The 24,222-nt window shown below is 42.8% G+C and overlaps 1 protein-coding gene across 3 annotated transcripts in view; it reads right to left on the bottom strand.

The window, feature by feature from the left end:
• CAMK1D (calcium/calmodulin dependent protein kinase ID) overlaps window positions 1-24,222 on the bottom strand; it is a 220,382-nt gene that overhangs the window by 152,706 nt on the left and 43,454 nt on the right. The window lies entirely within an intron of this gene.

Raw genomic sequence — 24,222 nt, forward strand, 5'->3', positions numbered from 1 at the left:
ACATTTTACATGTTTCTGGTCCATCTTAAGCTGTGACCCCACCTGAGCAGAGACCTTTGGTATGGCTCAGGCTGCAGAGAGATGCCAGGATTGCTGCTCACCCAGGTGACACAGCTGGTGTGAGCAGGCAGCCCTGCCTCACTGCACTTGGGGCATAAATCACCTCTGCTTTCATGCATTCACTCTGCACCAGGAGCTGCGTTTTCTGGGTGCTGTGGCAGCGGAAATAACACAGCACATCATGACAGAAAACAATACCAATAAAGAAATTCATATGAAATAGGCCCCTCCTGAACCACAGAGGACACTGCAGCATTTAGATGACGCTGATGCTCGCTGCTGTATTTATGAGTGAACATTATTTCTTCCTTTGCAGACATTTGCGTTTCACCCCTTGGAGAACCTCCTTGAAACACAGAAACAGTCTCATTCCCCACCCTTCCTAGGAACAGCCCCTGCTGTGAATGTGCACAGTGGCTAAAAACTCAAACCAGCTACAGGGGCATGCCCTGGCCCAAGGCTGGTGCTGAAGGGGATTATCCTTGTTGAGCTGCTGACCCATCCTTCCCTGCCACACAGCCTGCACTTTGGAGCAAAGAAAGCAAACCCATAAGGAAGAAGGAGTTACACTGGCTTGTATCCTCAGAAATGTGAATCCTCCTGTGGAGCTGACAATCCCTCAAAGATGCACTTCCCAGAGCACAGCTACTGTCACCCTCCTTGGGGGAGAGTATGGAGGGGTGGGACAGCTGGCTTGTAAGCAAAGTTGAGTTAATAGAAGAAATAATAATTGACTATTTTTAACTGTATTTATAGTAAAGAAGACAACAAGGTTGTTAGTATGGAAACAGATTAAAAGATACATGAAAATACAGGAGAGCTGCAAGGCAGGATTCCATTGGAGCTTGGGAAAGGGCAACAGAGCTGGGCAAGAGTCTGGAGCACAAGTGCTGTGAGGAGCAGCTGAGGAAGCTGGGTTGTTTATCCTGGAGAAAAGGAGGCTCAGGGGTGACCTTATCAGTCCCTACAGCTCCCTGACAGGAGGGTGCAGGCAGCTGGGGATCAGGCTCTGCTCCTGGCTAACCTGCCCCAGGGTGAGAGGACACGGCCTCAAGCTGTGCCAGGGAAGGTTTAGGCTGGATATGAGGAAGAATTTGTTCCCAGAAATTCCAGACCTTGGAACAGGCTACCCAGGGAGGTGGTGGAGTGACCATCCCTGGAGGTGTTTAAGGAAAGCCTGGATGTGACACTCAGTGCCATGGTCTGGTTGACAAGGTGGTGATCAGACTTGATGGGCTCAGAGGTCTTTTCCAACCTAATTGATTCTGTCATTCTGTGATCTAAAGCTCATTGGAAGTTACAACCCATGTGCTGGGTCAATGAACTATACAGCCCTACAACAGCTGAGGGATGAATTTGGCCTGAGTTAATTTTATAAGCCATTTTTAGAGTAAATAAGTTTCATTAAATCTCATGCAAAAAGCATTCAACCGAAGCCAAATTCAAAATCAGTGTACTTGCTTATCCTCAATTACATGATTCCCTTCTTTCTGTAAAGAATCACTGCTCTCAAATACAGAGGGATAAACATGATGATATTACAAATATTAATATGTAGTGAGTGATATAATTAGTTACTTCTCAGTAAATGTGAAAAGATCAGGAAAATCACATTGTTCAGTTGACAGGTGGAAACTACTGCTTCCTTTTACATCTCTGAAAAATTACAGCAGGTAGCACAGCTTCCTAAACCCATTTGCCTTGATTCAAATAGACAGATTAAATAATTAACCAGAATTAGAAATAACATCTAATATGAGCAGAGTAAAGAACTACAGGTGTTCACTGCAGGCTATGTCTGCTCTGATTTTAACATGCCCATGATATCCAAAACCCAAATTCACATGTGAGAGTGCACATAGTGTATCTTGGGGAAATTTTCCAGGACACATATCTGACAGACCAAAGAATCCTCTGTTATTCTTTGCACATTTCTGAAAAATGCTCAGCAAGCCCTCCAGGTCTAATCTTTGTTTAGAAGAATAAAGAGCTCAATTTAACTTCTAGAGCAAATTTTTGAATTGTTTTTGGAATCATTCTTAGTAGACTCAGCTATGTCTCATATGCCAGATCCTCCAACCAGGGCACAAGGTACAGGTAATTAATATCACCCTCCTGCTCCTATTCTTACATTTTCCTGCCTTAATTTCCACAAGGTCTGAGGACCCGACCAGGTGCTCAGACAAGGTGTACAAGCCCCTCACAACAGTGATGAGGGGCAGCAACACCTTTCTGCTGCGAGCTTCAGACCTCTTTTGGCAGACGTAAAAATCAGTTTTCTCTGCTGTCTTAATGCTTTGTCCCTCTGTAGAGGCCTCCTACAGGGATGGCAACACATCCCCCTGGAGATGGTAGCTATGTCCTGTGGACATTCCCATCCTGAAATGAATTTAGTGAACAATTGTGATTGGTGATGACTTCTCTAGTCACACAATGCTAAATTTAAATTGGTATCTTACAACAAGACTGCTGAGGAGACCAGTAATTTAGAAGAATTCAAAGCCACATACCAAAGGCAAAAGGAAAACAATGTATTTAAGTACTTGGTCAAGCTGAAATCCAGTTAATGCACTCTGTCTCCATATCCATTACACAACCTTAAAACTGAAAAAAGAAGAAAAGCTGCTAGGAGCAGCCACACTTGGAATAAAATTGATTCTGCTGTTCTTCCATCCAATGTACAGAATCAGTGCAATCAAACAATCAACTGTAAGCCCAGAAAAAATTTAAAGCCATCATTATAATAAGATGATTTCAGCAGATCACTCAAATAACAGCTCATCAAATCAGCAGAACACAGAAATATTTGTGCAGGACATTTACCCTCAAATCCCCCCTCCTTCCCCACCGCCTTTTTTTTTAAGACTAGTAAGAGCAATACTCCCAGTAAAAAACACTTCTTGTGTCACATTCAATGGAAGTCTAATTTCAGAATCCACTCTTCCCTTAAAGTAACTTGAAATGCCTGAAATTGAGGATGTTCCTTAGCCACAGGAGCAGAAAGGCATTTTACAAATTCATTATTTATAATGTCTGTGTGTATATATTATATTATATATATGATTCTATAGCAGCAGGGCTAGTGCTTGCCAAATGCAATCATATTCACATCTCCTCTACTTGATTACAAGGGAAAATTTACTGCATCTTACTTCACAGAGGAGTTGTAACTGCCCAGATTTTTCAAAATTACATATACTTTAAAAAGTGAAACTCAATCACATCCAAATCACAACTGGATAAATGTAAAAGATCAACGTAACCATCATCAAATAGAATCACTCTTTGCCCATTTGACAATATGCTCAATGGCAAGAGGCTGAGGGATGGTAGCATGATTAGTATCTTGGCACCTCCTCTCTTCCAAACCCTAGGAAAGAGCCCAAGTGATGCTCACCCTATGCAGACACCAGCACTGAGGCAGAGGAAAACCAACTTTTTTCACCCCTGCCTCAGTTCTTCCATCTGAAACACGGGACACCCAGCAAAGACTGTCTTGTCTGGAGTCCAGTAGAAATGGAAATTTGTACTGGTTTTAGTTGGGGCAGAGTTAATTTTCTTCAGAGTATTGTACATGGGGCTGTGTTTTGGATTTGTGTTAGAAACAGCACTGATGACACATTATTGCTCGGCAGGGCTCACACAAGGCCAAGGCCTTTTCTGCTCCTCACCCCACGGCACCAAGGAGGAGTCTGGGGCTGCACAAGGAGTTGGGAGGGAACACAGCAGGACAGCTGACCCAATGAATATCCCAGACCACTCACAGTAATGTTCAGTTCATAAATCTGGGGGAAGGAGGAAGAATAGGGGTCATTTGGAATGATGGTGCTTGTTTTCCCAAGTCACTGTTCCCTGTGATGGAGCCCTGTTCTCTTGGGGATGGCTGAACACCTGTCAGCGGGAAACAGTGAATGAATTCCTTGTTTTGTTTTGCTCGTGTGTGCAGCTTTTGCTTTACCCATTGAACTGTCTTTAGTTCAACTTGAGAGTTTTCTCAGTATTTCTCTTCCAATTTTCCCCCCTATTCCACTGGGGCAAGATGAGCCGCATGGAGCTGGGTTGTGAGTGGAGTTAAACCACGACAGTCCTTCCTCATGCCCAAGAGGGGCTCCAAGAGTTCAAGATAACAACAGATTTGATTGAAACATGCAAGATCTAATTTATAGCTGTTACTGCTGATTAGCTATTAATTGGCAGGCTCCTGAGCTTGCCATGGGGCTTGCTTCCCTCACTGGGTATTTGAGTCTGGTGCTTGTTAGTGACTGCTTTTTGCTTTGACCGTGTGCTGTCCCACCGTGTGGCTTATTATCTTACTCTGCTGTGCCTGGGAACATTCTGATAACAGCAACAGCAATGCAACTGGGCTGGCAGATGGCCAAGGCATCACTGCTGCTTTGTGCTGCTCCACTGGACAGGTTGGGACCCTGTGATAGGGGCTGGGACCCCTATGCAGTGTGAACTCCAGTCAACATGACCTGGGGGTGAGCACACATGGGAGCAGGACACCATGAGGTGTTTGTAGCCAGGATTGTGTCCACAGCAGAGCAGGTCCTGCTCAGCTATGTCAGTGCCATGGCTGTGGTCATGGGGAGCAGGTGCACCTCAAGGTGACTGTGGCTGTGGGTAAGGCTGCACCACAACGGGTTGTCTTAGGTTACAAGATGTGACTGGGTGTGTGTGTGTGTGTTTTATTGCCATCTGTTAGAGGTGGGGCAGTTCTCTTCTGTTCATTTGGCAGTTTTCTTATCTCTTCCACATCCTATCCTCCCTCCAGGGACATATCTTCTGTCAATGGGCCATTGAGTGTCACTGCCTGGCTGATAAAATTCCATCATCCCATTGGGAGATGCTCTGCCCAGGGGGAGGAGCCAAGCATTCCTACCTGGATACAATCTGGGATTTGGAACACCACAGGCAGCCTTTTCCCACTGGATTCTCAGAGTAGCAGCTTTCTTCTCCTCTGGATTCCCAGAGGAAGATCAGGCCCATCTACACCACCACTGGACCTTCAGAGGAAAACTCCACCTTTCTCCAGGATCCCTGCTCCAACAGAACCACAGCTGTCACTGCAGGAGGGCTGAGCCACCATGGAATGGGACTGTGCCACCACCCTGACCCACAGAGTGTAAGGTCATGTTCTGACTCTGTCAGTGTTTTTTTTTTATTATTGCATTTGTATTTTTAATTTTCCTAGTAAAGAACTGTCGTTCCTATTCCCATACCTTTGCCAGAGAGCCCCTTAATTTCAAAATTATAATAATTCAGAGGGAGGAGGTCTGCATTTTCCATTTCAAGAGAAGCTCCTGCCTTCCTCAGCAGACACCTGTCTTTTCAAACCAAGAAAGGTACACCCCTGGGAGAGGCTGTGGCTCATAGATAAGGTTCCACATGGAGCAGATACAGCCTCAGGGACATAAGAGTGTGGATAAGGGCAAGCCAGAGCAGGAGCAAAGGGAAGAGTTCATTACAGTGTCAAACCCTGGCCCAAAGGCACCAGGGTTGGAGGCTGTAATGGAAATAACTTTAAATTGTTGTAAGCCATGATTTGAGTTGTTAAATGAATTACTGTAGCCTTGGAGAAGCCTTACAAGAAGCAACCTGACCTGAGATGGCTTTGATGCCCAAAAGTTTCACAGAACAAATCATCTCTCCCGTCCCAAGTGAACACCATGCCAGAGGGAGCCCAAAGTCAGGAACCAAATGAACTCAACAGACATTTGATGGACATTTTGCACACATTTCATGGGAATTCTATGGACATTCTACAGGGGTGGTCCGTAGACTGGAGAAATGACACTTGTGTTTTATGGTTAAAGAGATTGAATTGGGCAGGGTGGTACCTGAGCGTGATGTAAATGGTATGGAATAAGGGATGGGGAATCTGCTGTTCCTCCCCTGGAAAATGGTGAATGAATTCCTTCTTTGGCTTTGCTCACATGCTCAGCTTTATTTTACCTATGGAACTGTCTTTAGATCAATCCACAATTTTTCCCGCTTTCACTCTTTCAAATTGCCTCCCCCATCCTGTTGCAGGGCATGAGGGAATGGCTGTGTGGGGATCAGTTGCCAGCAGGATTAAACACAACAAAACTATTATTACTCTTCACTCAAGTACTTTCTCCTTCTCATCGTTCATCTTCATCATTTACCCAGTTTTGGACTGAGTGCTTTTGTTAAAGGGTTGATTATAGGATAATTTGAAACAAGTACATTAATCTCACATTATGCCTAATTGCATTAGCTTTAGATGTGTCCTCTAAGTATGATTTACATTTTGAAAGATGTCTAAGACTCTTCTCTATCATCTCCTTTAATGAGATCCAATCTCTGAGGCCTTTTTCTCTTTCTGACTTCTTCATTCTCCATGAATTTTCTTTCTCTTGGAGATACTGAATTTCTACAAAACCTCCCTGAGAATCTTTGACACTGACAGTAAAACTGGCACTAAATAAAATAACCATAATTATTAGTACTTTCATTTTCTATATTTTTTCCTTAAATCTCAGTGTTTTGCAAAAGAGGGCAAATATTACTACATCTAACAGATGAAAAAACCAGAGGCAGAGATGGACCAAACATCCCATATTAAATCCCAGATATTGTAGGAACAGTGAGTCCCATTAGGAGAGAAGACAGCCTCCTGCCTGAGGTTATGGGGCTGCTCAATAAAAATAGTAATAAACACTACCCTCACCTTTTTAGCCTTTAACTTTCTCAGAGCACATTATTTTTTTAAGTCATTTAATAACTGCTAATAGGTGACAGACTCGTCAAACCATTGAAATTATGTAACTTCCAAACCTGTGAGATTAAAGTATTGTCCTTCCCACAACCCCATTACTTTCAGTAACTACTTCCAAACCAGCTGCCTATTCAGCCAAACAACTCTGCCAATACACTCCTTCAGAAGTATTAAAGCCAGCAGGGCCTATTGGGTGACCATTTTCTGATCTGTGAGATCCTGGCTGGATTTATCACAGTGTTCAGAGAAATTCACAGATTGTATTCAGAAAACATCAGGTCTCAAACATTTTCCAGTAAAAGGCCAAAAGGAGAAAACATTCACATTATGGCACAGAAATTCCAAATCTCAACGTCACTGAGTGCACAGAGGTTCCTCCACGCCCTGTGCAGATGGCATGAGTGACAAAGTGGGATTAATAACTGGGAATGTCACTGGCATCCACAAAAGGCAACACGACACCGAAGAAGCACAAGGGAGATGCTGACAGCTCCAACAGGAACAGCTCTATTTCACAACCCTTATCTCACTGTAATTAATTTTGAAGCGAGCTATCTTTCCCTGTGACACTTCCGCACAACTCCCAGCTCAGAGAACGCGGCCCCGGGAGCCTACCAAAGAAAGATGTAAAATAAACTCTCCTGGGTCAAATTCCTCATGACACGTGGTTTCATTGCATAGAAAAGATGCCCTGGTCTGCCTGACTCAAGTTGTTTTAGCTGCTCAACAGTTTTTCTTTCTGGGTAGATGCTGCCAAATCAACATAAACGCAAATGTGATCATTTTACTCAAAATTTGTAAACAAACTAACAGCAAAGCAAACTGTACTCACAGAGTGTCTCCCAACTCTGCCACAACATCAATTTCCACACAGGTTTCAGCATCAGTCTGCTTTTGAAATTGGTTGAGTTAGCTTGTATGATGTTGAAAATTTTGGAAGGAAAATCCAAAGCCCCACTGCACGTCTTAGACCATGTTCACTGTGTTACTAACCCTATTTTTGCCAATTTCCAGTAACTTGAGTAGGTATGTCAAACTTCCCAGGGCCATGACTCCCATGAGTCACCTGTTGAGCATGAAAATGAGCATTTACCTATTATTTATGTATGCAAAATTACATTTCCTGCCTGTCTCTATGAGGCATGGTATAATCCCTGGCAGCAATCAGACTTTTTCAGGAGCTCCAAAATGTCTTGAGGGCAATAAAGGTCACATTTCATTTATATTTTTTTCTCCTTCTTTAGATTATGTAAGAACAACTATTTCAAAGCATGCAATACTGAAACTCAGTGGAGGGAAGATAAAAACAGGAAGGGAGATAACAGCACAACTCAGAACCTTCACATGCTGCAAGAGATATGCACAAAGCCCTGTGCCACCACAGCCCATTCTCCAAAGCAAGGCCCCATTAAAGATCTGGGACCACTAAAACTGGACCCACCCCATTCTACCAAATTTCCTCAAAAAAAATTTTTGGGTGGTCAGTCTAATCCTGGTCTTCCTTTCACACTCATGGACAGAGAGAAGCACAGATCAGGAGAATCAATCAATGAATATCCATGGCTTAATGAACACCAACATATATCTGTTAACAATGACAAAAACATGATGAAAACATTAAGAAAGTCTGCAGAAACTGAGACAGAGGTGTCTCCTTTTCTTTCCTTTCCTAACAAGCAGTAGCTTGTCTAGGACTGAACAGGTTTACAGGCAGAAAAGCACCAATCTGGATACTGAAAAAAGTCACGATCAGTTTCAAGAGCAGCATCTGCAGATACACAGTCTGTGTGTGAGCTTCTTTTGGCCATGGGGAAGCAAGAAAATCCAGTGTCAGCCTGGCAGCTGGTGACCCTTTTTATTTTCTACTATCCTACAGAACACAGAAGTGCAAGAAGGAACATTCAGCTTCCTCAACTCCTTATCTCAAACAGGCTGTGCTGTGTCAGAATTAGCAGAGCACTCAGGGCTCATGCAGCCAAGCCCCCAGAAATACCAGGGAAATCAGATACAAGGGACATAAGGGGCAATGAATTATTTTCAGCAGATTATTGAGTACAGAGGGAAGACCAGGGTATTTACACCCTCTTTCTCCTATTCCCTTTGAAGAACCATGGACCAGAGAAGAGAATTCATATTTACATCCAGTAAATAAATGAGAAGCCAATGTGTTCTTAGGCAATCTGCAGTACAAAATAGCTTTCCTGGACAACTTTCAGGCCTTATCAGTTTGGCAGAACTGTTTGATACACTTGGGACATGTGTTCCAGCTGAAGTGTGCCATGGGACACTGATAATTCACTCTGCCCCAATGTGTAGAACATTCTTCCTACCTCTGACACTCCACCAATGACATCCTCTCAATGACAGATATTTGTCCAGTTGCCCTGGTTTAAAAAAAGTCCCATCTTTCAACACATCTCTTTGGTAAATACACTGGGAAAACTAAATTATCAACATCAACACTGTTCACTTAGGAAAAAAAAAATTCCCACCAATAATAACCATGTAAACCTCTGTAAGATAACAATAATTCCAGAAAAAATCATGATAAGAGATTGGCCAGGAGATTTAAGAAACAACCCAGTTCTGATTCATATTGTTTTGCTGAGCGATTCTCGACCTACTGGGTGTTTCCCCAACTGAAGACTATAAATAAAGTTACTCTCATGGATCCCTTGGAGATCATAGTATGAAAAGAACTGGATAAGAGCTGTGCTATTACTTTTTTTTCATTGAACTTTCCTGTTTTGCTTGATCTGAGTTATCTTTCATTCACAAGTCATTGTGTGGTGTGACCTGGTGGAGCGCACTGCGACTGTCTGCAGGATATTGCCTAAAAGCAAAATATCAGAGATCAGCCTGTAAAAAAAAAAAAAATCACATTCTAAGGGGATAGAAGTACAACAGAGCTGTACTTCATTAACAAAAAAACACTGACTTGTAGCTGAGAAATTCTGCTGGAAATGATCACAGTATTACCAGGAAAGTTATATTCAGTGTGAACTGTTTACCCCCGATTTTCAAAAATGAATGAGACTGCATGACCACGTGTTCTTACTGGGAACTGGTGCATGCTCAACACTCAGGAAAAACTCACCTGAAGGTTTAAATCACCATGTTTGGAAGGGAAGGATGGTGTTGTGGTCAGAAGACTGAATTCAAGAGACCTGGCTCCAAATCCCATTGGGTTACAGGTATACGTTTGGTCTGGCACTCAGAGTTCTTTGGGACAGAGATTCTCTTTCACATTTATTTGCAGCAATGGGCTTTAATTTCATGTGATTCTCCATGCACAGCTTTAATCTGAGTTAAACTTGCAGGCAGTACACACAAATAAATCTATGTGAGCCCTAACACTCTTGAAGAAAATTTCCAACTCCTGTGTTTCCATCATGTACATCAAAATGCCAAGCACAAATTTCTCTATTTCCGACATCCTTGGAAAGATGAAGAGTAATAGTAAGATATTGAATAATAGGATTCATATTCCTGTTATTAAAAATAATTAAATATAGGGTTCTCCAAGAAGGGAAATGAGTGCAATATGAAATTAATCAGTGAAGCTTCTGAAGTAAATGGATGGGTTATTAGAGAACAGCACCAAAGCAGGCTTATGAGTATTTTCCACAAACCTTTATATGAAAAAAATTCATAGTTCTTGATAAAATTACATCTTCTCTACATTTTTACAATATATAAAGAAGAGAAGCTAGACTTTTGATAAACATTCCTGAGAAAAATTCATATTAGTTTTCAATTAAAGCCCACAAAAAAAATGAGGCCTATAAAATATTCACATAGTTTTCCATCCTAAAGGGCTTATGCCATGGCAACAAAATTATCCTTCATATAAGCCAAATAAAATCAATAGATTTACAGAAAATCTTGTCTTCAGCTTCCTAGAAAGTTTCTGTTTGCCAAAGAAAGCTGATTTCCCTAGATGTTGTTGAACAGCTTCTGCCCTGGGAGTGCACTAGTTTTGCTCAACCCAGTGACAGATGCTCATTTCTCTGACACCCCTGCCCCCCAGATGGTCCAGCATGTTCCCAGCAGCCTCCCCACATCATTTTCCACCCAGGGTTCTACACCCAGGCTGATGAGAAACCAAACTGTGCAGAAGCACATCACTGCTAATTTCTCTCCCTTGCTGTGGTGGTCAAAGGGGAGGTTCTCCACACAAGACAGATATTCAGAGTGCCTGCAGACATCCAGGCAAGCCAAGGGGGATCTGAGCCTTGCCTTGCCTTGGGGCTGCCCAAAGAGACACATCTGCAGATGTGCAGGTAGATACAGGCTGTGTGAGGAGCTCAGTGACCAGCTCTGTGTCTTACCTACAGCACAATGGGGCCAAGCTAGTCCCTATAAAGACATTTCAGGAGCATCTGAACCAGCCCTGATCCCACCACTGTGGCTCCAGGGTAGCCTGGAAGCTTGCACTGGCTCTGATGATGAGTATTTGGTAGTCAGGTATTGTTAATCCATCCATGCTCCTGACTGCTCCTTCCAGAAAGCACAAACCTGTCCCCAAAGATACTGGAAGCAATGGGGCTCAAAATGTGCCAGCAGTTGAACCAAGGGAAACTCCACTGCACTCCATTAGCCAAATGCACACTTAATAGGGAGGTTTTTGTCTGAAGTCAAACATTTTTTCAGGTCCCAGCTGCTGGGGGCGGATTCAACTCTTCAAAACCTATCTGGAGAAATGGGAGTTTGAAAGAGCAGCCCCAGTCAGGAATCAGAGCACAGAGCTCTCCTGGGTCCTGGGCAGGCTCAGCCAGGAACAGCCTCACTCCCAGAGCCCAGGCACCCTCCACTGCAAGGCAAGTGGAATAAAACATACATGGCAAAAAGGGAAAGAAACTGCTGTGACAGTGCATTTCAACAGCTAGCATTGCCTTCTGTTTTCTAGCATCAGTTTATAGAAACATAGACTGTATATGGATTTATAGACTTGTATAATGCATGCTGTATTTCAGAATACTCATTACCAGCATATAAAATACATATATGGAAGAAAAATAAAGTCATTTCAAAAGAATACAGAACCACCTAGATGTATAAAGCTCATGGCTTCAGCCCTTGTGGCTGAGCCCATCTGGGACAGGTAGATGGCAAGAGATTTTCATCAGAGGTGAACCTGGTCCTGTGTGTAGTACAAAAACCTCCAGCACTCACTCCCCTCTCTGTCCTGGTACCTTGGGTGCTCTGATGTGTGGGGCTTCCTTCTGCTTGGCTACTCCAGACCCATTTCCTACAGTCTGTTCCAGAGCTCACTCCTCACAGAATATGTCTGGGTTGGAAGTGGATCCTTGAACAATGCCAGCCCAAGGAGCTCCTCTCCTTTACTCTCTCTGACCTGAAGAAGGGAGAGCTGGCACTGCTAGCATGCTACAACCAGACAAGGTCTGGCACAGCAATGAACCTCTGCAGCCACAGAGCCTCCTCTGGGTGACAAGATCTGAATGTCACCACAGGAGCGAGTCAGTCTCAAGGATAACACCCATAGGCTCCCACATCATGCCTGAATTACAATTAATTCAGGAATGAGAGAGACAGAAGGAACACATAGATAGATGCAAGTGAACAGTTTAAAACTGCTAATACTCTGCTCTCTGCAGCAGCTGCAGATGAGGGTATGAGGGCACCTCACCACTGTGAAATAGCAGGACTGGGGCTCAGACTCTCTTAAGGCTCATGAGAAATGTATTTTTTCCACACCATCCTGCTGGGCTGCTGCTTCAGGACAGAAAGGAAGCAAACAGAAATTCTCAATTAATTGAATGTAGAAGAAGCTTGAAATCATAAGCCTTAAAAGCTCAAAAGTCAACCAGCAAACAGAGAGAATCCAAACAGCATTTATTTGCCCAAACTCTTGATTTTAAATTTTCTGAGAGATGAGTGCTCTGTGAACTAAAATTCATTATTTATTTTCTTTTTTTTTTTTTCACTTCCTCTAGAGAGAATCCTTAAGGGAGAAAGGGAGAGCTCCAAAGTTTGCACTCATTGACACTTTGCAGTGAAGCTGCACACACAGAATATGCATGAGAAGAGACATTTAGAGGTGATTCTTACCCAGCATTCAAATCTCTTTTTCAAAGAACACAGAAAGACTCTTTCCTGGGACACTTAACCTGGAAAAGATTCAATTTTTCTGGCATCAGCATGAAAAAATTGCAAACTCTCAAAGCAGTCAATGCTGCAGATCTCTGGCGGGCTGTCATGTAGAGTTCTGCAACTTTGAAATTCTGCATTTAAAAATCTCTGTTCACCCCAAAACACTCCCTGCTCTATAGCACTTACTGCTTAAAGTGCAACACAGAAAGTGATGACTAAGAGCAGAGACCCCAGAAACTTGGCCTAACCTTTTTCACCACCTGAAGTATTATTTTAATCTACATTTCATGGAAAAAATACTTAGGCACCTTTGTTCAGCCACTGGCATGCCTAGAGGAGACAAGATCAAAACAAGTCCCCTGATCTGTGCAATGAAACACTGAGATCCACACAGGAGGTGGCCTTGGATAAGGCTTATGAGGGGATGCAGAAGATTGGGAATGGATTAAGCACAGGCTCAGATGGAAGAGGCTGCCCAGTGCCCACAGAGGCAGTGCTACAGGGTAGCAGAACTCTTCATCCTTCTTCCCAAAACTCCATTTGGAGATGGAGCCCACCTAGCAACTTGGGAAAAGCCTTGGATAAGGCTTATGAGGGGATGCAGAGGATTGGAAATGGATTAAGCACATGTTTGGAGATTGTTTATCCAACAGGTGATTGTTTCATTGGATTCTGGTGTGAGTTGTTTTCACTCATTGGCCAATGAAGCCCAAGTTCAGATGGAAGAGGCTGCCCAGTGCCCACAGAGCCAGTGCTACAGGGTAGCAGAACTTTTCATTCCTCTTCCCAAAACTCCATTTGGAGATGGAGCCCACCTAGCAACTTGAGAGAAGGAACTGATGCTGGTCACAGTCCCTGATCTGCAGACCACCTTTTTTTTTTTTGTTTGATTTTTGAACCCTGTGAGTGTCTCGTGCAAAATGCATAACCACACTTGGTCTTGCTGCATTATACTTGGCTCATTATTTATGGGTGGACTTTGTCTTTCCTCACATCAATAATCACTCACAGCATGAGCAGCTATTGGCTAAATCAATGCCACTCACATCAGCAGCTCCACTGAAGCTGGGTTCAGCTGACAGGCAGCCAGCAGGGCTGGGAGCTGTCTCTGCTCAGGTGCTTCATGAGGTACAGAAAGAAACTGATAATTACAAAATGTGGCAGCTCCTGGGACATCAGGTGGTGGAAAAGGAGGCTGGGACATCCACATTTTCATTTGCTTTTCCCATTCAACTACTTTGTGACTTAGCATTTGTTTTTTCACCTCCTGTCTATTTAGATGACAAACTCTGCAGTATTGTATTGGCAGGGACCCTCGTGGCAGGAAGGAATGATGCATCTGACTCCATGCTCTCAGAAGGCTCATTTATTATTTTATGATACTATATTATATTAAAGAATGCAAAACTATACTATACTAAAGAATACAGAGAGGATAATTACTGAATGCTTAAAAGATAATAATGAAAACTCCTGACTCTTTCCAGAGTCCTGACACAGCTTGGCCCTCATTGGCCAATGAGTCAAACAGCTCACACCAGAATCCAATGAAACAATCACCTGTGGGTAAACAATCTCCAAACACATTCCACATGTGAGCACAACACAGGAGAAGCAAATGAGATAAGAATTGTTTTCCTTTTTCTCTGAGGCTTCTCAGCTTGCCAGGAGAAAAATCCTGGGCAAAGGGATTTTTCAGAAAATGTTAATGCCACGCTGCAGGGTGGGGACTGTCTCGTACTATGAAGCTGAAGAAAGAAATAAAAGTAAATAAAGCAGGATTCCAGGATGAAAAATAAAAACAAAGCAGATGACACGCTCAGCAAGGCTCTGCTCAGCTGCTGATGACTGACAGAATCACAAGATGAGCCGGCAAGTTAAGAGCATGGTTTTTACTCTTTAAAGTCCCACATTTCTGTGTCAACAGTGTTTTCTAAACAACTGACATTACTGATTCCCCATAGAAACATAACAACTGCAAGAAAATAATCTGCCCATGCATATGCTATGGATCTTTTATTCTTCTTTTCCTCCTCCTTCTCTGTTCAAATATTTGTTCATCAGACTTCAGCACCAAAAACTGGAAGCATGCCATCCTGCTCTTCTAATATTTTATAGAATACTGAATTTATTTGCAATTATATTCACCCAATAAAAAAATATGCTGCTTAAAAAAATCTTCCTCTAGTGAAATTTTATGTATTCTGGCTAGTTGTTTACTGCAGAATTTTTGTAATAAATAATTCTCACTTGCAGCCTGACCTTTGCAATTTTAATAATACAATAAAAAAAAAGTATACTCCTTCTGCAGATGTACATTCACAATCTGCTCATCTTCTCTTTCCTCTGTATTTTGCAGCAAACAGATGTCAGTGAAGACAGCTGCTGTACAAGCTCCTCAATACACTGATCTGGCATCTTAAATGGTGACACCTGAGCCTCAGATCCCAGGGAAATCTTTCATACTTCTTTACAGAAAACTCATTTTTCATTTTGGGCTGAACACCAACAAGATATCTGCAGTGCAAGCTTCGATCTCAAGATATCTCCTGATCTACCATTAGTTTCCTATTAAAGATTCAGGCTCACTAAAAAGTGTAAATCACAGAATATTAAAGATGCTTTTATAGCCTACCAGGCACTGAGGCTCTGAGTGCACTCCATGGACCATCCAAACTGGGAAAGACAAAGCAGTCTCATCATTTCCAGATAGAAATGGGAAGAGAAGGGGAGAACAGGGAAGGACAGAGAGCTACAGCAGTAGCAAGACACTTTTATTTCACATTTTGAAAAGTGGTGACTGCCACATTTCCATATTGTCTCTAATTTCCTTACTTCCAAGTTTCCCTCATTTCTGTCTCAAACTTAAATCATCACCAACTTTTGAAAGTATACATTTCTAGCACTACTAATTTTTTCCACTTTCAGTGTCCAATTCTTCTTCTTGGACCTTCCTACATGGGAGCTGTGTCTGCCTCTAGAAAAATGCATTTCTAATTGACTCTCTTTGTCCCTAAAAGCTTGCCTTGGCATTAAGAAAATCCTGATCTAAGCTATGAAAACCAAACAGGATAAAATACATTGCTCAGCTATATGGACCCTGTAGAGGATGTGTTTCCAGCCCAAGAAGAGACAAAAGGGTTAATCAGGGCTCAAATCACACTACTGACATAAGTGTTCTCATCTGGGCTCTCCTAGAGCACTTTCCTATGGATCTGAAAGCATTTTGTAACAAAAAGATGAGTTTTAGATTCTCAGAAAACTTGAATCTCTCAATTAAGGACATTTAAGATCAATTCTGGGAAGAGAATTCAAGGTTTACTAATGTTTCCTTAGGTCACACTGTCTTCCAAAAAGCACAGTGACCCCTCAAAACCAAATTAATAAGTTGCATCATTACTTTGTTCCATGTTCATAATTTCTGGTAAAGGAGAGGGCCTTTTTCAGGGAAATCTTGGGGTTAATTTGTCACATGCATCTTCTATGCCGTGGTTTTTTTGGCAAACGATCAGTGAGCTCATTAATTTCTATATCTAACTTAGTTTCCGTTTCAAAGTACTATAAAACAGAAACAACCAGACACTCATGCCAAAAAGTAAACATTAAAGAGACTATAAATGGTCCCTTTAAAAATTGATTTGGATACAACATAAAACAAAAGGCCATCTTAAAACTAAATGCTCCTAAAATAAACAATGAAGACCTTACCCCCTGCTTCGAGTAAGTATTTAAGCTAATGAGAGCTAGGAAATCAATGAGTAGATATTGAATTGCTATCCTGCCAGGCTTCAGACAGATTCTGGTAAACAAACACAAATCTAAAAATAAAAGTGATGGGGAAATATTTTTTTTCAGGAAATTGCACATTTGTAAGCAGAGGGGAGGGGGGCGGGTGGAAAGAGATACTGTAAAAGACAAGTGATGAGGAAGAGATCACACTTGAGATTTTTCCATCTATTGGAAAGGATGCTTAGATCAGTATCCAGTTTAATAACTGAGACACATCACTGTCCACGCTGGATCACTGGGCTTGCATGCCTTTGGCTCACATCTGCACACTCATCTCCAGCTGGTATTTAGGACTCCAGAGAGGGGAACACAATTCTCAAGAAGACCCAATGTGGATGCAACTTCCTGTGAGAGAAAAGTTCTAAATATCACTAATTTATATAATTCTTATAATTATCACTTCTTGCTCTGAGACCTGCTTCAAATTTCCTTTTGCTTTATTTTGTGTGACTGGCAGTTCCACCGAGAGGCTTTGTTGTTTTAGAGAGCAGCCTGCATATATGGTATTACAGGAGAAAATTTAGATTCTGTAGCAACACCTACTACCACTACTCTCAGTGCTGCAACAATTTTTTTACTAAACTGAGAGTTTAGACACCCCACAGTCGTGCCACACATTCACAAATTCACTTTTGCCAAAATAAAGTGCTGTTCTCCTGGGCACGTGGCCATATTTCTCCAATGGAGCAAAATGGTTATGGCTGGAGATTCCATATATTGTTTTATGCAATAATCATCTGTGTGCTTTTGGTACTTTCAAAGACACAGGACAGATAATCCCACTGGAAAGTTGCAGTCACCTTCTTCCCCTCCAAACTGCAGGGTACACAGGAAGTTTCCTGCTCCCAGCCCTGCTTCTTTGCCCAGTTTTGTGCAGACCTCAGTGGCAACACAATGACATCAGAAAGAGCCCAGCCACAGCATGAAATTTTAATTTAGTTTGGAAAGAGATGAGATCTGTTAAATTGCAGCAATTATTCCCATGTTTTTCATTCACATCCTGGGAAAATCATACATGCAATGGTCCATCTCCAATAAAGACTTTTTGCAGTAGGCCCAGGGCATGAACTGGATGATGTGCTTGATGTGAAGACAGTGCAGACGGCAGGAGCAGAGCCAAAATATTCACAGGCTCACATTGCTAAGTGGGAAACCTGTTGGCCAATATTGCTAGTGCACACATTAGGTCCCTTTTCAGTGAAAAACATGACAAGAAGTGTCCTGAATCTGCTAAATTACTTTTCATTGTGAACTTTGAGTGATGCTCCAACCTGCAAACATCATTTACAGCAGAATATCAAGTTTTATCACCTCTGACACTTCTGAGTGCACATGACTTAGCTCACCACAGACACAACCAAGTACACAACCATGGATGAGCATGGTTCATCCAGGCACTAGGATGCTACTAGGGAACAGGAAAGAACCACCAGACCCCTTATTTTCAGCAACCAGAGTAGAGCTGCACTTAAAGCCCCAATTTCCACACCAGCGCTTCAGAGGGCACGAGCTGGGCTAGCACAACCTCTTCTGTGCCCTTCATATTCTCCTCTGAACAGAAGAAACTTCTTGTCTAGGTTTTATTTGATGGCAGAGATGAACTGTATTTTTACATTCTTCTGTCTGCAAACCCATTGACTGCTGCCAGACATGCAGCAGTCTTTAACAAACTCCTATTCTGCAGGCAATTTCAGAGAATCAGATAGAGAACAAAGAGGCTACCAAACCAACCATAAAAATTCAGATGGAGAAAACATTATAATGAATAATATTAGGGTGGCTCTACATTCAGAATTGGTGTCTCCTCACCCTATAAAAAGTCCATTACTGTGTGCTTTTTTTCTGAGATGTGAGGCAAGCAGTGTAACCCTTTTCATGATGAGATAAACAACACGGTTTTCAGAAAATATCTGCTTCAAAATGAGCATTTCTACATAGAATACTTCCCTGAAAATTGAAAAAGAGTGTTCTTATATTTTTAAGACAGCTGTATTCTGTTGCTGACAAGTTACATAGACCTTGAAACAGTAGTGGTGGATTATTTGTTTGTTTGTTTTTTCAAATAAAAAGGGTGATCCTGTTTAGGCAGACATTTATTTTGCTCATGTGTGAGAAGAACACATGATTACACAATGCCTGACTGCAGAGTAACATATTTTAGAAAAAGGAATCAGGTGGTTTTACAAGGAGATAGTGTTGACTGATTTAGAAGTTCCTCAACAGTCCACTTAGTGCTCTCACAGATACTGGAAATGCAATGAGCTGATGCTGCTCTTGCAAAGTTTTACTTCCAGCTTTGTTTTCATAGAACTACATGTAATTTAACTGTACAATCTCAGATACACCCCCTCATTGCACTGTTTCCCAAAAAGGTATCAGAGAAATTGTGAGAGAACCAGGAAAGCCATCAAGGAACACAAAACTAACTTAAACCTTGGCTGACAGTCCAAAGGAGGTCCAATCCTCCATCTATCTCTACAGCTGGACAATTTACCACATTGTCCAATTTTTTTTACCAATTTACCACATCACAGGGCTCACATGGGCACTGCCAGAAATCTTAACCTGCTACAGAAGCAGCTTCAGCCTCCCAAAGAGCAAGCAGGAAACTGGCCAGGCACAGTATTCCTTAAAAAATAAGTGTCTAGGAAACTAAATAGACTGGATTATAAAGAAAAGAAAAAGATAACAGGATGGATTATTTTCAGGGCAGGAGCCCAGTTTGGTTGCCTGATTTTTGTTTTGGCAGCTGCACATCCCGGGGATGCCTATTCAGGGACAGATTTTACTTAAAGCTTCCACAGTGTTGTGTACAGAAGAAGCAGGAACAAAAACATGTCTCATGGACATGTACATTTTTAGAAACCCAGAGGAAGTGAGCCACTTGGGCAGCTCCCAGGCTCATGCTGTTTGGCTTTGATTTCTTAGTTATGAACACGAGTGGCTTTTCACACTGAGTGGAAGTGGATCTGGGAAGAAAACAGCTTCTCCAAGCACAACTCATCCAGCTGAGGGATGCAGAGTTTCCACTCCCAGCACCAGTTTTGGAGATCAAAGCAGCAGCCAGTCAGAGGGAGCCCAGGCATTGTTTGCTTCATAGACTCTTACATACAATTATGTAACGTCATTAAGAGGTGTAATTACAGAGCCCAACCATGCATTTTTGTTGTTGAAGCCAAAGTATGCTTAATGGTGTAATTACTTTTAAAAAAGAGCTCCCACGACTAATTACATCCACAGGGAGACAAGCAGCAAAAAGCTTCGTAGTGTAATAGTAGGAATGAATTATGTGTTTGGTGGTTTTACTCCTCATTCCAAGCACAGCAGTGTAAATACTCCTGGCAGACCCCTCAGCTCCCTGTGCCTTCCACAGCACCGAGACGATCACTAACAACAAGACCATGAAGAGCAAAATCCTCTGAACAACAGCCAAGGCCAAGTGACCTTCATGCTGCACAGGAATGATCCCATTTCACCCCAAATGAACTGGATATGGCACTGCTGGGGTGTGCAGGCTGTGATCAACCATCACCATGCCACACAAAGAAGTTTTTGGGTGACTGATAGGATCCTCAGCCATGCCCCTTGTGCCTCCTGCCTGTTCAACTTTCCCAATTTTTTAAAATTTTCTAAGCCTTCTGATTTTTTCATTCTTGTAACAAACTTTCTCACACACTTTCTGTAAATAACCTAATGTTTTGCATTCTTTTATGGAGAAGGAGAAATTTGATGAACTGTTGGTTTGTCCAGTGTCATTGGAGAGGTGGCACTTTCACCCTCCAATCCACTGTCACTTTTGGAAATCTATAAATGTTGGAGTCAGAAAATAAACTTCCCTTTTTTGCCTTTAGAAAACAGCAGTGTGTGCACGTCATGTTATTTCGTGTCCAATAGTGACACTTCTTGTTTTCCAGGTACCTGTCTGAGGTTGACTGATGCCATAGGGTGAATCCAAGGGGAAGACCTTGGCAAATGCTTGCCCAGGGCCAAGCACCACCTGCAATGTCAGTGTCATAGTGGCCACCAGCCCCTCCAGGTGACAGTCACTGGATGCTCTTGGCTGGTCAAGGAGAGCCACATCACAGACCACATCACCCAAATCCATCTCCTGCCAAGCACCCACACCATGCTCCCGTCACTCCAAAACCAACAACAGGAGCAACTGGCTCCAATCCACCTCTCCCTGCCAGCCTTTCCCATCCCATGTCACTCATTAACTCAGGGCAGATGAGGATTTGGCCTTACCCCACCCAGGAGCCATCCCCTCCAGCCCTGTCAGTGAAACACTGGAAAATAAATACAGATCTACCCAAAACATTGGTCTGGAGCCAAGGAAGTATTACAGTATTCCTCAGATCCATTTGTCTCACTGCCTGAGATAGAGTTTATTACTAGGGTGCTGTGGCACTGTGAAATTTATGGGCCACAGACTCACTCCATCCATTCCAAAGAGACAGGGAACAATTAACACCTCCCTGTTCCTGATGCCTCTCCCTTCTGCTTTTGGCTTGTTCGATTCCGCTTCCCTTCTTTATCCTCCTATTATAGAAATAGCAGAGTACAACCAGCATTTGTCTTTTTTTTTTTTTTTTTTCCCAGACAGCCTTTAAGAGAGCAGAAAGCCTCCCCAGGATGGACACTTGCTGTCCCCAGCTCCAGCCCCAGGCTCCAATATTCAGCTCCACAAGCAGAGATCTGCTGCAGCCATTAAAATGAAATCTGCTGGGTTATGCCTGGAAATGCATTTCATTTTACTAGCATGATTCCAGCAAAGTTTATCAAATTGGGAATGTGTAATGCCTAGCAGAAAGCCTGAGTGGTTTCATAACAGAGCTTTGCTAGCCAGTGCCACGTCTCACCCAAATTACTTCTGCAAGTTCCACTTAACACCTACAGCCTCTGCTCCCTTCAATGCTTCACAGCTCAAATAACCTCCTGCCCTTCAGCTTTGGGAAGAATATTGGAATTCCCATGATCACACAAAAAAGGCTCTCTCATTTTGGAGAAACCCAGGACAATTTCAGCTGAGATGTCTAAGGAAAAAGTGGGTCCATGTAAATTGAGGAAAAAAATCTTGAAAAAATAAATGAAGGTTATGTGAAAATCCAGAGCCTCTCAGTTGGTGACTTAGATGAGTTTTGCTGAGTATCAATTCTACTAGTGAGTAAGCTGAATATTTTTTTTTTCTCAATAAGAGCAAAAGATGGTGTTCTTCAGGGCTACAGTGAATTATCTGGGAAATGTGGGGGGAAAAAAACCCCTGAGATAGGAAGAAATCAGTCCAAAGGTAGTGCAGTGCTCCTTGCTGTGCTGGAGCTTCATTGTGCTGAGGCCAGGCCATAAGTGCAGGACAGCCCATGTGGGAGGACTGGACACACACAGACTTTGAGGGAGCAGGGCAAGACTGAATTTTGGGATCCAAAAGGGAAAAGCAAAAAATAGAGGTGCAGTGTTAAAATGAAGAAAAATGTCAAAATTTATTTTCCCCACAATCCTCCCTGCTGATGTTGATCATAAATAAAGGCACAAGCTCAATCTAGTGGTACATCTCTTTCTGATACCAAATAAATTCCTTTTAGGTTGAACTGATGGGTGCCCACAGAACTTTGACATTTTTATACAAAGCAAGTTTCAAAACTCCAGAAAGAAAACATCATGACAAACACTTTTGCTTTTTGAAAACATGAGCTGCAAAGCTCCTCACAGCAGTTTTGGAGCAGCAAAGGGAGATAATAAAAGCAGAGATAAAGCTGGTAGACAAGAAAATACATGCCAAATATTTTGGAGCACTTGGCTGAGGACAAGCGGATGGTTAAGTACCCAAATGAGCTGACTGCATTTTCAAAATGTGAAAATTCAGCTTGTGGATATTGATTTCCAGGCAAGCCTGGTTCACTTCACTCCCTAGGGCTTAACTGCCTTTGAAGGTCTTTAAGAGCCTGTCCAGAAAACATCTGCTTACTTCAGGGCTGTTTTAACCATGGGTTATTTCTTCACTCTGAGAGCAAATCAGCAATACACTGACTCCAAAGAGATGCTCCAGCCTTCATGGAAAGCCTTTCCCATCTTGCCTGCAATACTGCTTTCCTGGGCACATTTTAACAACCACACAGCAGGCCACAGAAGTGGCATCCCTGATCAGCAGGGAGAAAACTTCCACTTTTGGTATAGAAAGCTCTGAACTTATTGAAAAAATAGGATTTATTTAGCTCATGTCTTCCCTCCATGCCAGGCTCTGAGGTCTCACTTTGCAGTGAGGTACATCCAAAAGAGGCAAGAGCCTGGGAGCAGCTGAAAGGTCCTGGCAGGCCCAGAGATGGGTCTGGGACACCCACATAGCTCTGCTGATGAGGTGCCAATGAAACTGTGACACTGAGCAGCATGGTTGGTGTGCAGGATGGCAGCTGGAGGCCAGCTCTAGGGCCAGAGCTCAAGGAGCAGTGCTCAAAATAAGCCAGAAAATGCAACATCCTTCAGCTACCTGAAGTCATCAAGGAAGCAGAAACCACCAGAACTGGGCCTGATAAATAGATGGTAAAATCCCACCACCTGTGCCCTCACTGGAGCCAATGCCTGCTTCAGGTCACAGCAGGACTCCTCCACCTCTTCCCAGCCCATCCAACCCCCAGCTCCTGCCCCATAGCAGGCATGGTGCCACGCTGTGAGTTGCTCATTCCTCACCCCACCTGTGATTTCCATCTGACACACCCACATCTACCCAAATTCAGACAGCACTGGTCATACCATGAGCCCAGACTGTCAACACAAGGTTGTGGAACCAACCAGAGAAAAAAATGGATGAAAAAAAAAGGATGGTTATTAACATTCAGTTTCTTTGCTATAGGCATTCCACCCAGCCCTGACCTCCTCCAAATCTATTTATCTACTATAAATTGATTTAATTCAGACCCTGATATCAAGCTCTGTGTAATGAGCCAAAGATTTTAGTGGGCAGTTTTGAATCTTCAGTGGGATTTGTTACTAGTCACAGAGTAATTCTGGTAACCCTGGAGGCCTCTAGTCTACCCCATCATGTAAAACACATCCAACTAGATCCTGTGCTCAGGGCCACGTCCAGCCAAATTTTGAACATTGCCAAGGTGGAGATGCCCCAAATGCTCTGGACAGCTTCCACCATCTGATGACATCCATGGTAAAAAAGCTTTTCCTACATTTAGCTGAAATTTCCCAGCTTGCAACTTGTGCCTGTTGCACCTGTGCTGTCACCACAAACCTCTGAGCAGAGCTGAGCTCCTCGCTCTTTTCATCCTCCCATTAGGAGCCTGTAGAAGGCAAAAAGATCTTCCTTGAGTCCTCTCCCCTCCAGGCTGAACAAAGCCTTCTCAGCCTCTGCTGGTGCACTCTGTGCTTCACCCCACAGCTCCTTGGCAGCCTGTGAGTGAATCAATGTTTTAGGGGCACATCCTTACCTATGGAGCCCAAAAATGGTGTTTTCCCTCTGGCAGTGCTAAGGCACAGATGCACACCCAGGATGAAGGATTTACTGCTTGGGCAGG

Source organism: Molothrus aeneus, chromosome 5 (genome assembly GCF_037042795.1).
Source record: "Molothrus aeneus isolate 106 chromosome 5, BPBGC_Maene_1.0, whole genome shotgun sequence".
Classification (NCBI taxonomy): domain Eukaryota; kingdom Metazoa; phylum Chordata; class Aves; order Passeriformes; family Icteridae; genus Molothrus; species Molothrus aeneus.